Genomic DNA, 9,887 nt, shown 5'->3' with positions numbered 1-9,887 from the left:
AGAATAACCAACCGTTGTGATCTGCATTTCTGTGTTCCAGTATTCAGAAAAGCTGTCAAAAGATGTTCTTCTCAGTAACAGTGGTCTCAATACTCTGTTTAATTACATTCTGATTTGTTCTTATTTACTTGTGAATCATCTGGTGAACCTGAAGCCTTTTCTTTGGTCAACGCCTTGTAACTTTAACACTGTCTGGATATATCTGCTGGGGCTTAATGCCTTTACATATTTTAACAATACTCTTTTCTGCACTTCGTGCCTCAGTATCTCAGAGTCGCTTATGTTTTCTGAATTAGAATGTGTTTTCAGATGTGGTGTTCTCAGTCACAGAAGCTGTCTGGCTTCTTTCCTTAAAATCAATAAAAACTAGTGGTCTTAATGACAGCCTAATTTAAATTTATGCTAAGAAATCTTAGCAGTCTGATGTAATTGAGAATAGGAGAAGTCCGTTATGCTGTAAGCATGTTTTATCCTAAGAAGCACACGCGCTTCCAGAAGACAAGTGGAAATTAATGGAGTGATGTAACTCCTCATTCTTAAGGTCTGAGGCCACTTCATCAAACAAACGTGCACTAGTAATACTGGCTGGAATGTGTAAGGACATTTTAAGAAGCAAAATACAAGTACCAGTACAAATAACCAGAAATTTCTCTTTTGTCAGTTAATGGAAATGTGGCATCCTCACCTGAAGTAGCTCTGGCGGTAAGATAAGGTGTTCTGAGTAATTTACGCACACAAACTTATTTTTCTTCCTTAAGAGCCACTGCCAGCTGATCAAATTCTGTTCTCCTTCAGGGACAGAGAGAAAACAACAAAGCATCCCTACTAAAACGTGAGCAATGAGGTACTCTTTAGTTTTTGTTTGGTTTTGAACAGGCTATCTCTAGTGTAAAACAGAAAGCCTAAAGATGATCTCTTATGTGTTGGCCTACATAAGCCCATACAGAGCAAAACAGGTAAGTTTCTGTGGAAGAAAAGGGGATGGTACAAAATAGCGTAATTTTTTTTCTGCATATGTAACATCTAATAATCTATCTTTCGTCTCCTTTATAGTCATGAATTAGAGACTGAGCCAATTCTGTACTGGGCTTTCATGTTGTTATCCTTGTCTTTTTGAAGCTGAGTCAGGTGGACTCTGCTTTGTAATCCTGAGGTATAACCAGTGATGACAGAGGAACCTGGTATTTCCTTCCAGACCCAAATAAGCTGTTTTTTTTCCCCACAGTTTTATATATATATAGTTTTATATATATTATATAGAGTTTATATATATTATATAGAAAGTCTATATATTATATATAGAGTTTATATGTGTGCACACACACATACACATTTCTCCAAAAGTAACAGCTCCTATTTATTTCCAGGGAAACTACAACCGATACAAAGAGCACAGTAACACCATTTGATAGAGCAAATTCTCAGCTACAAAACAATATTTTTCAATACCATCAGCTATGCGTTTTCACTAGCAATGAACAAGAGACTGCGTGCTGTGCTTGTAAACATTGGCACCAGTGCAGGTGACCCACTGTTACTGCTGCTGAAATGCACCACCCACTGCCTCGTGGTGATCACAGCCTCTGGATGGTCTCCATCAACATTCAGCAAGCGTCAGTGAATGTCAGTAGCTGCATTTTTTTCTGCATGGCGGAATTCAATGACACACTTCTGCTTCATATGTACTTCCACGTCAGATGCCATTCTGTCAGAGTGCCCCTCTGCTGCCATCTGTCATACGGCAACAGCGTGTAATGGGACACTGGTGGGAAGGTTCAGCCTCTATGGCCGTACTACCAACATCTGCCTCTGATGTCAGGGGTCAACACAGTAAAATAAGAGGCACTGCTTTTCAAACAGCCCTTGTAATGCCCCAGCATTACCTTGCTGCTGGCTGCTAGGAGGCTTTTGGGATGGAGATGACTTATACATGTCTAAATTTTTTGTCTTTGCCACACTAGAACAAGAAAAGTGATCTTATTCTTATGGCAAAGATACTGTTTTTTTTGTTGTTGTTATTTTGTTTTTGTTTTTTTGTTTTTTAGCTTTTCAAAACATCAAGCAGTTATATGGTCTGGCTGCAAGCAAGTATAATGGAGAGGGTAGAGAGTGAACGGAGACGAACTAAAGCAAATACATAAAAAGAAAAAAAAAAAGCAAAAGACATCAAATGGTAGTGCTTCTAGGTGTTGTAGGGGAGATGAAACAGTAGGAAGGCAGCAGGGATTTGCCTTGTTGGAAGTTGAGAGCTAACCTCAGTAGGAACTGATTAATTCAGATTCCAAATGCCTCTGTTACAAGGGTACCTCTCAGTGTCAAGGATACTTCTGGTGTCTTTTTGTTGTTGTTGTTTTTTAATCAATCCCATCTCTGGGGCTATTGGTAACTCTATGTCTGTCCTTTGAGGTTTGGCCAAGGCCCTCACAGAACTTGCTTTGGTAGCAGAGTGCTGTGCGGGAAGCCTGCTTTACCTTGTTTTACACTTTGTGTGGGGAAACCCCGGTCCATTACAGGAGTGTGCATGTTAAAATCAGTGGAAACTAAAATAGCAGCTTCAGTGAACTATCTTAAGCACTACTCCCTTTTCTTACAACCTATGTTAAGTAAGTGCACATTTAATGACTCCTATGACTAATTCTTAGATCCTGTGATTTGTCTTGGCATGAATTAGATCCTGTATTCATGCTGGTAAAATTACTCCCCTGAAGTCACTTCCTCTGTCAGTAGTATTCGCCTTGCAGATGTTAGTCATTAAGCACGAGCTTCATCTGTGAGGATTGCACTTGTTCTCATGCAGTAGATGTTCTTGAATTCTCCTTTTTTTTCAGCATTTTAAGGCCAAATAAATACTAACAGAAGTCAAATTGGTGCTGGAACTTGTCTCTTTTTAATTTGTTTGAAACCAGCATTGTGGAAGTGTCTGATATGGCAACTAAGTGTAGTCCAAATTATAATATTCTGCTTTTTGTGGATTTAATGTGCTTCCAAGTATTATTGTTGCCTAGTTTCAAGTAATCATACAGAAGTTATGTTAAGACTGTTAAAAATGCCAATTCCTAATATCTGTCCTGATAGGAGATGCTGAGAAGCGTCAAGCAAAAATCGTAATGATAGATGTCCATTAGTAACACAAATTAATAACAGTGTAGGGGGAGGGTGATGATGTGCCTCTGTGCTGTTAGAATTGCATTATGCCATTTCTGTTCTGTGAAGCTTTGTGACAAAACAGGGTGCAGTGATGCTTTTCCCTGAGGAGAGCCCATGGACCGTCAGTCTTGTTCGTCTGTGTTTGTGACCACATTCCACATGAAAAAGGGTCCAGGTGACTGTAGGGTGGGAGCTGACCCAAAGAACCTCCAAAGCAATTTTCTAAATTAATGCTAAATGCCAAAGTCAAGGAGTTATTAAAAACTGCAAATGAGCCTTAATTGTGATTCTGCTAGATTTGAAACTGGAACAGCTCTTTCTGGAGAGTGGTTGGCAGTCTTTCAGTCACAGCACTGGGGATGGCAGGCTGCTCTTGGGCAACTCTGCTTTTCAGCTTCTACCATAATTCTGTAGATAAGGAATAATCTTTCTGTGCTGGGCCATAGGTCAGCCACTATTTCATTAGTGTGTTTTCTAGCTTTGAAGCCTGGAGCTACAGAGTTGGGCAAGCAGTTCCCTCAGGATGCAGTCCTTGCCTCAGAAAATGTAACATCTGTGTTGGAAAAGAGGAGAGGGAGAGAGGGGTAGGAGAAGGGAATATTATGTTAATGATGCAAGCAGCTGCAGTGTAATGTAAGCACAGGCATCTCAGCTTGCTGCTTGCTTAACAAATATCAATGATGATAATTTGTAGAAAGAAAAGATAATTTAAAAGTCAGAGTAAATCTTCTCTGCATAGATTAGCAGGAACACCAGACGAGAGTAACCCTAAAAAGACAGGGTTTCAAAACAGGATGATTTTTGTTGTTTAAGCAGCTCTCAAAGAGATAATCTTTAGAATTCATTCATGTTTTCAGAAAGACACTTTGAATATCCCATGTGATGTTTCTGAGTGCAGAGTTTTAAAAAATGAATTATTACGTGATACGGGAGTACTTCTGTTTTTGACAGTAAGCATTTACTCGTAAATATAATAGGGAAGATGTCAATTTTGTGTGTTTGTTTTGTTAGCCTCTATTTTGGGGAACAAAAAGCAGATGAGAACCTGAGTGGCACAGAGTGGCAGTGAAGGACTGCCTCATGAGCACCGCCATGAGCTGCCTTGTGCACTGAAGCAGCTTTCCCCAGCACAGCGATGGCAGACTGACTGCTGTCTCTCTGCCTGTCCTGCTGTCAGGCTGCACACCAAGCTGCACAGTGAAGGCCATAAACCTCAGGGTCCAGCTGCAGCCTGCCAGTGAGCAAAGGCTATGCTGCGGCCTGCCAGTGAGCGAAGGCCATGCTGCGGCCTGCCAGTGAGCGAAGGCCATGCTGCGGCCTGCCAGTAGGCAAAGGCCACGCTGTGGCCTGAGCTGGCTTTCTGAAGTGCAGTGGTACTGAGGGGGGATAATGCTCTTGGCTAAGTTTTGCTTGCAAAAAGGTTGAGTGGGGATGAAGGAGGTGCTACAGCACAAAGATACTGCTGCCTTTGAAGGTACAGGAGCAGCCGTGTGTTGCAGAAAGGTCTCAGCTAGTTGCTGCCTAACTTTAGGTGCATGCATTGTGGTGCTGCAGACTTCAGTCTGTCCATTTCTGTAGGAAAAGCAGAGTATCCAGGCCTTTGTAGAGGTACAAACCTTTCTCCCGTTGAATATGTAAGAAGATTAAGGAAATTACTGTAGCAAAATGGTATAGCTAAAGCTAGGAAGATGGGTCATAGATCTCTGCTGTAGTCTGGCAGGTCAGATCAGTTCAGGCCCCAGCAATCATCTCTGTTCTAGGCTTTTACTGCAAGAGAATCTTAGTCAAAACAAATCTGAAAAAGCTTTCAAGGGTATCACCTGTTGTTATAACGCTTGCAAGACCAGCACAGACATGCCAGCTTCTTTGGCAATCAAGTATAACAGTCAGTGTGACCAGCTTGCTCTGTACTCAAGGTGATTTATTCGAAGGTGCACAAAGACTCGAGAAAACTTGAAGCTTCACAACTTCCTTTTATTTTCCTATACAGAAGTAGCTAACAGCCAGTGAGACTTTTTCTGCCAAGACTTCTCTGCTTGAGCACAACCTTGAATGGCTCCTTAGGCTTGCTGGCTCCTTGCCTCAGAGGAGGATGATGTGCTGATGGTGTAACCAGTGGTGGTTGTGGGATTCCCCATCTGGCTCTCCCCTTCCAGGCAAAGTAATAGCCAAGTTGACAGGCTGCAAAAAGAAACCTGTGCCAGCACCTCTAACTTTTGTGAGCAAGGCTGAAGCGCTGGCAGAGGGGATGCAGTGTTTATCTCTTGAGAATACTGTTCTGTTTCCATGGCAGTAGACAGCTCAGTCCAGATTTGGGCAATCTCGTCTGCAGAGTGTTATGAAAAAAAAGTCAGAGAGAAAAACTTGACTGCAACTGAATGGAAGCAGTCAAAATTAATCAAGCTTGCATACAATGAGACTGGATCTGCTCTATGAGACTGCAGACGCTGAAGAAACCTCTGCTTCCTGCATAGCTAAGGCATCAGATTTAAAATCTGCCTGCCTCAGTCACTGAGACTCTGTGTGAGACTTCTGCCACTTGCACTCCAGGGATTTTCTTCTGACAGATAAATTGTAACTGCTCATGATGAGAGAACAAAACCATTGCAAAACATAATTGTTACTCCTTGGATCAATAGCGGAGAATGAGCCATTATTAAAAAATCAGTGATCAATGAAATGGCTGTTCCTCCGGGGATGCCTGAAAGATCACCAGTGCACATGTCCCTAGAAGATAACTTGTTACAGCAGATCCCTTACCTTGTTGGAGTAGATAAAGTGTGGTCTCTTATTAAACATTAATGAAATTAATGGAGTTGGTTAGTCACAGAAAAGAGAAAAACAAAAGATGAGGTGGGTTTCTAGTTGAGCTGTGATGAAACAAAATAAGTGGGTGGAGCAATACTGGAGCTGCCTGAAAACGGTTGTGGTTCTTTTGTGTGTTTCCATTGATTTTGATGTCATCTGAAGGAGAGTTTGTTGACTTCCTCAGATAAATCACCCTCTTATGCTGGTTCTATATCAGATTTGAATTGATTTCAGGAGAAGATCCCTTAAAATTACCATTAAATGAAACATAAAACCACTCCTAAATTACTTTAGTAAGTGGTTCTATTCTTTTGAAAACATGGGCTAGCTGTTCAATGACAGTTGGCGTATTGATTGATGGTAAGTGGAGTGTGCATTCCAATGGGAGCTGGGTGTGATGAAGATCTGGAGCTGCACAACGTAGAATGTGTCAGTCCTAGCTCAGTGGGCACGTCTCTTCCCAACACTCCTCTTTTGGAAAGAGAAACCAAAAGCCTATTTTAACATATGGAAAGCTATGGACTTTACCACTCACTCCCCACCCTACTTGTGCTGTGTGTTACTAATCTGGTAATGCAATTAGCACACACCTGTGTTTCCAACAGGTGCTGTGACTTCTTAATAGACCCCAGTCTGGAGTCCTCTACTTTTCCATTCTCTGCATTGTATAACATAAGAGGAATTTTCCCAGTTTTTTGTTTTCCAGTGAGTGACACCCCATTCCCCAGACCGGCACAAAGAGCTGAAGATCTGGGATGGTGGAAGGTGGGTGGAGCACATCTGTGTGCGTGCACTGGCTCATATGGGGGACTTCTGCCTGCTCCTGTGGGACTGTTGGAGAGCATGAATGCTCATCTCATCCGATCTTAGGTTTTTTGATCATTTTATACAGGGGGACCTATTTTCACCAATTCTGTGGTATTGATCAAACCACATTTGCATTTCTACTGCACTGATTAAAAATGCAGTTGTGCTCTAGAAATGAAAAATGATGACATCTTCCTGCTGGCTCTGCTTCTAGCCTTGTGCAGTTTAATTACCCCATGGCTTCTAACAGTTGTATTTTACAGACATTTACTTAATCCAAGACTTCTTTTTTGTCCCCAAATTCCAAATAGTGATTCTGATTTATCACCAGTGTACTTCAGTATAATGTGGCTGTCACATTGCACAAGTTCTGGAATGAATTAGTACATGTAAACAGCGAGAATGATTATAAATAATAGGGAGAATGGAAAAATAAGGAAAAGAAACAAGTAGAACCTTAATGAAATGCTAATGATGGCAAATATTTAAAATAATTACTTGCTTATTTAATCATCAACTAAACTGATATAAATTGATCACATTTTGGCTGTGTCGCGCTATCTTCATTGTAATTCTCAATTACAAAATTGATTTCTTCGTTCCCCAATTACAACGTCAGATGAAAAATAAGAGATGGCGCCCGCACCAGAGAAACTTGGAGGCTTCTGCCTTGTGTTTCACCCCAGAAGGCAGGGGGGCAGGTTAGCCCCCTCTAGTCAACTGAGCTCCTATATGGAGGGGCGTGGTCCAGAGCGTGGCTTTCTCCATTAGATCTACTTTTCTTTTCTGCCTTGTCCTTTCTCCCATTTATTCAGTTCAGACAGCTGCTCATTCAATGACTTTGCACTGCAGTACTCAAGCTTGCAAGAAGAATGATAGCTTCTAGTAGCTAAAATGCTCATTTGGCTTGTGTTTCTAATAGCATCTGATGTCGCTGCTTTCTCAGTTAAAGCAATCCCATAGGAACCCTCCTACCCAGCGGGGAAAATCGGTTGTGTACTGCTCACAGTCAATCAGTTCTTCAAGGAAAGTTCACAGTCCTGAGCTACAGGAATGTTCCCACTAAACTTCCACCTGCAAATGTTTGACAGTTTGTGAATAGGTTTATTTTGCTTTGTTTGTTTGCAGACATGTTTCATAGTAAGTCCAACCTGGCAGGCACATTTCTCTCGTATGTATGTCTGATTTGTTTCTGCTTCTGGTGGAAATGGTGGTGCCAAAATTCCGTGTCCTGTGGGGGGTGAAATGAATTGATAACTGTTACTTCTCCCACCTATGTTGAATGTTGTCTGCGTGTTCCGTGATATCACTTAATAAAACGCTGGCTCTGGGAAGTCAATGTCTGACATAATTTCATCCTTCAGTGAGAAATGTGCCACATGCTGGAAACAAGAGAGAGCGACACAGAGGAATGAACAGCATTATATTTAGAAACAGACATGGTAGGATACAGACACTTTGACTTGACTGAGGGAATGTTACGCTATAGAAGAGACCCTTCTTGTCTTACCACTTAGAAAAATTATTTTTGTGGCTTATTCTTCCCCACACAGTAAAAAAAACCCGACACACTGTCTTTAGGAAGCGTGAAGCACAAGCTAATTTCTCATAACACAGGCCTTTCTCATGGCATCTGCGTTATGGGGTTACGACAGTAAAACTCTGCTTGTGAGATGCCATCCCCGTTAGTCCCTGTAGTGGTGGCTGGTCCTTGTGGAGGAGTCCTCGTGCTGTAGCCCGACGTGGACATGGGCTGTGGGTGGCAGTGGCAGCCCAGGGGTTGTCCCATCGCTTACAGCCTGCCTGGTGCTCTGGCAGCTGCTGCCACCGCATGGCTTTCCATAAGGGGTGAATGCTGCAGAGCTCCCATGTGTTGCATTTCTCCACAAACCTCTCCTAGGTCAGAGGGAAGATGATGAATATTCATTTTGCTCTGCCCTCTCCTACGTCCCCTTTTCTCGTAAATCCCCTCTGCAAAGAGAGGCAAGCACTTCAGGAGCACTGCTGCTCTGGCTTAGGATGGGTGAGTGCTTTCCACCGGATTTCCAACTCTGTAATTGAATATTAATTTTGGCTCCCAGGAGTTTTCACTGACTGACTTTATCTGCCTTGGCAGGAAATATTCCAGTTTTTATTTTTATTTATTTATTTATTTATTAAGAACTTCCAAACATACATCCGCAACATGCTTTTGAAACTCGTTTCTGAAAGTTGCTGCTGCTCTGGGGGGCCGTATTTACATCATGGATGCCACACACAGACAGATCTGGGTTAGAGCTATCTGGTCAAAGCGCCGTGTCCTCCGAGCAGCGCTGCCAGCAGAGCTCTGCCCTCCTAAAGCAGCAGCGTCCAGCCAGAGGCTGCGACATGGAGGGGGACACTTCAGACAGCGTTATCCCGTTTGTTACCCCGCCTCGTGCCGGGAGTGCCCTGCGTGTGGAGGAAGAACTTTTTCCCGAAGAAGCGTTATGAGGAATCGCCTCTCGCTTTGCCCATCTTTTCTTTGGTGCTGAAAGCCTCCTTCCCTTTGACTAAGTCGAGTGGAGAGCAGAAAGGAATAGGCTATGCTGTAGAAAGCAGCCTCCTTGGAAGCAGAGAGCTTGGCACAGACACGGACAGCGGTCCAACTCGCTCCCCTACACGTTACGGGAGCTCTCACCTTCACTCTGTCCCCTCTCCCCTCGGCCTCAGCACACGGAGGACGAGGTGTACCGAGGCGTACCCCCGCAGCCGCCCGCCCATCTTTGCCCGCTGCTTTCCCGAAGCAGACCCGCACACCGCGGCGGCGGCGGGGCCGGAGGGCTGCGGGGGGCGGCGCTGCCCCCGCCGCGGGCGGAGCTTCGGCCCCGGCCGGGGTTCGGCTCTCGCTCGGCTCTCGGCTCCCCGCGCTCGGTGCCGGAGCGGCGCGGCCTCAGGTGTCCGCCCGCGGTGCGCGATGGCCGCGGGGTTTCCACGCGGGCGGCCGGAGCCGCCTCTCCGCCCGCCGGAGTTGAGCGCGGGGGGAGGCAGCGCGGCCACCTGAACGCGGAGCAATACAACAAGTAGCTCTCGCCCAGCCGCCGACGCCCGAGACGAGGAGCCGCCGCCGGGCCGCTCGCCCAGGTACCGAGGGGCGGGGGCCGGGA

The 9,887-nt window shown here is 44.3% G+C and overlaps 1 protein-coding gene across 6 annotated transcripts in view; it reads left to right on the top strand.

Annotated features, from left to right (window-relative positions):
• The first annotated feature begins 9,604 nt into the window (after nucleotides 1-9,604).
• KCNC2 (potassium voltage-gated channel subfamily C member 2) overlaps nucleotides 9,605-9,887 on the top strand; it is a 97,317-nt gene continuing 97,034 nt past the window's right edge. For all 6 annotated transcript variants that reach the window (XR_003077280.3, XM_015283057.4, XM_040651158.2 and 3 more), the window contains exon 1: nucleotides 9,605-9,864. The gene's annotated coding sequence lies outside the window, so the exon portion shown is untranslated. The remainder of the gene's footprint in view (nucleotides 9,865-9,887) is intronic.

This window comes from Gallus gallus, chromosome 1, assembly GCF_016699485.2.
Source record: "Gallus gallus isolate bGalGal1 chromosome 1, bGalGal1.mat.broiler.GRCg7b, whole genome shotgun sequence".
NCBI classification, from domain to species: domain Eukaryota; kingdom Metazoa; phylum Chordata; class Aves; order Galliformes; family Phasianidae; genus Gallus; species Gallus gallus.
The sequence above is the reverse complement of the archived record's forward strand: the minus strand, read 5'-3'. Positions and strand labels throughout refer to the sequence as shown.